Genomic DNA, 4,956 nt, shown 5'->3' with positions numbered 1-4,956 from the left:
AATCTAAGCCTAGAACTATAACTTTAAAAATTACAACTCAATTGCATAAATCATAAACATAAAAAGGCTAAACAAAAAAAATAAAAGAGTGCTTACATTAATTGAAATAAAAAGCTGTTACAAAGGTGATTAAAGCAAAAATAAAGAAGAACTAAAACTAAAGAGAGTGAGAGGGAGAGAGAGAGAGAGAAGAGAACTAAGCATAAACTAGAAAACAAACTAAGGGGAATAATCCATCTAGTATGGGGGAGGAAGGAGCTTTTATAGGCCTTTGGTCTTGCTTCCTTCCTTCTATAAGTCTTCTTTAAGAAAAGAAATAAAATTAAATCTTGGTAAAAATCCTCATTCTCTGAAATATTGTGTGAGCAAAGAGAGAGAATCTGTTTCCAAAATTAACAAATTCTATGCATTCCCTGTAATATTAACCAATATCTTGCAATCTTGACTAAATCAGAAAAGAGTCTCTACATAGCATCTTCAAGATATTGTGAGGTGGCAAGGAGAGAGAATAATCTTCAAGATTTTGTAGGAGAGAGGATGTGGTACTAATGAGTGGGTTCCACATTTGGACAAGTTAGCTCAAGCTTGGACCAATTCTTAATTCACTTTAAGCACTTTCTCTTGTAGACTTGAAAAAAAAAAAAAAAAAAAAAAAAAAAACAGAAATAGTACTATCCAAAGTGGGGCAAAATGTACATTTATATTCCTAAGATTTCACACATTATTGTGCTCATCAATAATTCTTAAATTTTCAAAAGAGATATGTGATTAGGAGTTTACAAAAGTTGTGCACCACCATGGGTTCACAAGATCATTTTCCAATATTTTCTACTGGAGAACTCTTATATATGTTGGTGGAAAACATATCGAGGATAGTTTCAGATAGTGATGATGAACTTCATGAAAAACTGAGTAAACTTTTTTTTTTTTTTTAATTGATGATCATCATGCAGGTTTATTTCACCATTTTGGATTGTTATCGCTTGAGGGAAAAGATTCTATTTAAGTGGAATACTCTTACTCTACAGAAACTAGATTGTAAAGCATCAAGCATAGATGAGTGGAACTAGCCATTCACTGTCCACTTTCTCATTTCGTTTCACTTATTGTTCACCACAAAGGTGGCAGTAGGTGATTATGCTATTACCAACCCAATTTGAGCTCACAGCATCACTTTACACCTTTTAGCCGGATGTTGAGCATTACTATTTACCATTTGTGGGAATAGTATTAAGTTGCATTTAGTAAAAGGATTTACTTGAAGTTCTAAGATGATATTTTACCTAAAAAACAAGAGTCCTAAGATGACAAAAAAGCAACGGTGAAAAATTAAAACTAAGGAACACTTTTGAGGTATATGTCAAAGTCTAAAAAGTTGGACGATGGGACACAAAAGCTACGGTGAAAAATTAAACCAAGGAACACTTTTGAGGCATGTCCAGAAGGTTTATCCTTATCCCCCCAAAAAAACAAAAGTCTAGAAACTTTATTGCAAAAACAAAAAAAAAAGTCAAAAAAGTTGGACGATGTGCCATTATGATTGTTGTTTAAGGCAATGTTTGGTAGTCAAAAGAAGAAAAGAAAAGAAAACAGAATCTAGAAAAGAAAAGAGAAAAAATGGTGAGAAAATAAAAAGAGTATGTATATTTAGTTACTAAAAGAAAAAATAAAAAAAAAGAGAGAGACAAATTAGAAATCATTGTGTAATCATTATTTTTTGTCTTATTATCTTTTCATATTTTCTTACGTTTATGGCAAGAAAATTTTTAGGAGGGTAAAAGAAAATTTCAAAGAATTTTGAATTTGAAAAGATGAATCTTCTCTTGGATGAAAACATTGCGAAGAAAAATTCTTAATCAAGAAAAAAAGTACAAAAAAATACTCAAATCAGTCATAAGAAATAAAAAATATTTTTTTTTCTTTATAGCCTTTTATTAGTGACATGACCCCATGGATGGATTTTGGAATCATCAATATTAACTTTTTTTTGGTAAAAACCAATGTGTACTTCACCCGCTATGTTTGTGGTCACAATTACCCTATTGGGTTCCATTAGAGTTTAGGATTTTTTTTTTTTTTTTTTTTTTTAAGCAACAATTAGAGGGTTTTGATAGTAAGAAAAAGAAATTAAAGGGTTAAAATGGTTATGTGACGGATTAATGTAAGGGAAATTTGGATATAGTAAAACAAATGGTTCATACTGGTCCTTGCGTGTAGCATACACTATTTAATTTTATCATCATAAATTATAGTGCCACACAGACATTTGAATACAACTACAAAAGATGAGGGAAAGAAGGGAGAGTGGGAGTAAGAGTGGGTACCTTGAGTGCTCATGGTGAAGATAACGGATAAAACTTGGCTGTAACCCCGTTAGCAGCCAAGGAAATGAAAATCAAGAATAGGTTAGAAAGATTCATCCCATGAGGGTATTTTCATCCTTGTCCCTGATATTCTATTTTCCTATATACTACTAAGAATTGCAATTACTTGATTACAATCTGAGTAGCACTCAAATTTTTATTTATTTATTTATTTTTTTTTTTTTTTAAATCAACATATAGAAAAAAACGAACCACAATATTTTGTTTGATCCTTCTCTGGTCACCCCAGCTCACTCACCCTCCCCTTTCCCCTTCCCCATCATGACTTTAAAAATTGAATTGAATCGATCATGATCATCTGAATTGGATTTGTATCAACTGAGACCGATCCCTATTACAATCCGATCTATATGGCTCCACTAGTAAAGTATAAGGGTAAAATAGTTCGAATGCCAAATAAAAAAAAAAAAAGATTAAGGCCCCATTTGATAACGTTTCATTTCTGCGTTTTCTTGTTCTTAGAAATGGAGAAACAATTTAAAAATCGTTTGATAAAGTTGTTCCATTTCACCCGTTTCTAGAAACATAAATCAAATTTTATGCCTATTTACAATTCTAGAAATGACTTTGACGAAACAAGTCGGACTTCTAGAAACGAATTTGAGAGAAAAAAAAAAGTTGTTGTGCCTAATAAATCTCTCAACTATTTAAACCTAAAAAGAGGAAACCGAACCCTCTCTCCTTTTTGGGTGTCCGATGATGCTCTTGGGTTTTTTAGTAGCATTATGTTTGTAAAAAATGTTTTGAAAAACATGTTTATCAAACACCAAAAAATCTGTTTTTATTTTCGAAAATGTGAAAAGTCGTTTCTGCTGTTTTTGTGTCTAGATCTATCAAATTCAGTCTGATACCATACCAATCCAAAGATCGATCCGAGTTTTAAATCCACGAGTCCCCATACACAAAATTCTATGTTTATTTTATTTCAATATTCTGAAGATCATCGAGGAATCAACAACTCTAGAATTACTTTCCAGCCCACCTCCCCGCGCCCCCCCCCCAAAAAAAAAAAAAAAAAACTCTAGAATTACATGTAATTATCATGCGTGGCCATGTAAAAAACTATCAACTACTTTGTTCCAAAAAAAAAAAAAAAAAACAAGAAAACCATTTGAGGCATATTCTATGAGCACAATAATATGAATGGATCAATGTTTTCTGTTCAATTGAGGCCCTTGTACCCACACACAAGGCCAAGCACCCCCACGAGGGTGTAGTAGTTATTACGCACCTCCTGTATCTGTGACCCCCTCGTGCACAAAAAACTTTGTCCCAATATGAATAAATAAAATTGATCACCACATCATATAAACTATTAATTGTTTTTTCTCTTTAAAAGCACAAGGAAATCGTGATTCGCTAATTTTTTTGCGGGTTGGTATGGAGTTGGACAGGAAGTATGAACACTTGACCTCAAAGTAAGGCTTAGGTTTGATTACTCTCAACAACAGGCACACATGGAGGAATTAAGCATTGGAGGGGCAACTTTGTATATACAGTTGTATTTAATACACTATGCACTTTTTATTTTATTTTTTTATTATAAGAATAGAAAATATAGATATATAATGAAAAAGTTGCATCCTAATGTAGTTGTGTCCCCTTGTATCTTTAGGGAGCAAAAGAGGTGAGGGAGGGAGGGAGGGAGGGAGGGTTTTTCTTGGGTCCCTGTCCAAATGGCAGAGGTCAGCCTCCTATAGATCTTAACATTAAGGATATCATTCTATTTAGAGAAGAGGAAGATGTCGACAGAGGATCTCTCTCTCTTAAAGTTTCTTCTTTAAGTTAGAAAAAACCCTTAAATTTGGAACTTAAAAGCATTATTGTAGTTCAATTAGCAACAAAACCAGCGTAAAATATTCTTATAAAGCTACTTTCAAGAACTAAATAATCGTGCAAGTTCAAGTTGCAAGAACTTTTGGAGTGAAAAGTTCTTCTCACATGATTTTTTTTCCCTCTATCCTGTTGTGACTATGCGGACTCATGTAAATGATACTGAATGCTCGAGTGAATGTAAGCTTTAGGTGAAAAGGTGAAGAGAGGTATTTATGTAGATACAAGGGACAAGTATTAACATATGAGGTGAGGAATATGTTAAAGTGAATAACATACGTGCAGAGTGAACATATGTGCAAAAGATCTGAAATCATCTAATTAAATCATCGCAAAACCTTTCCTGCAACCAAGGTGCCATAAATGCAATTGTTGAAATGGAATCACGTTTCGACTAAATGCCATATTTTTTAAAATAACCTAGCGAAGGGGTATTTGTGAACCCGGTATGGGAAGTATTATTCCATTTCGATGCATGCAATGAAATTTTTTTCCACGAAACCTTCTCCATTAAGTTCTCTCCTTTACTTTTAGTTTCTTACAAACGAGTACTCGCACAAGAGAAATGATCAGCTAAGGTGGTCGTACAAGTCAACATCCAACATCTGTCTTTTTTATTTTTAAATATGTCCTTCTTAACCCTTGTAATGGTAGAAAATAAGATAATTGTTAGATGGTGATTTGTACAATCAAGTGATCATACGAGCAGCCGATCCAATCTTGTCGACAACCCCCAACA

Source organism: Macadamia integrifolia, chromosome 2 (assembly GCF_013358625.1).
Source record: "Macadamia integrifolia cultivar HAES 741 chromosome 2, SCU_Mint_v3, whole genome shotgun sequence".
NCBI lineage: Eukaryota > Viridiplantae > Streptophyta > Magnoliopsida > Proteales > Proteaceae > Macadamia > Macadamia integrifolia.
This window is presented reverse-complemented; position numbering follows the sequence as displayed.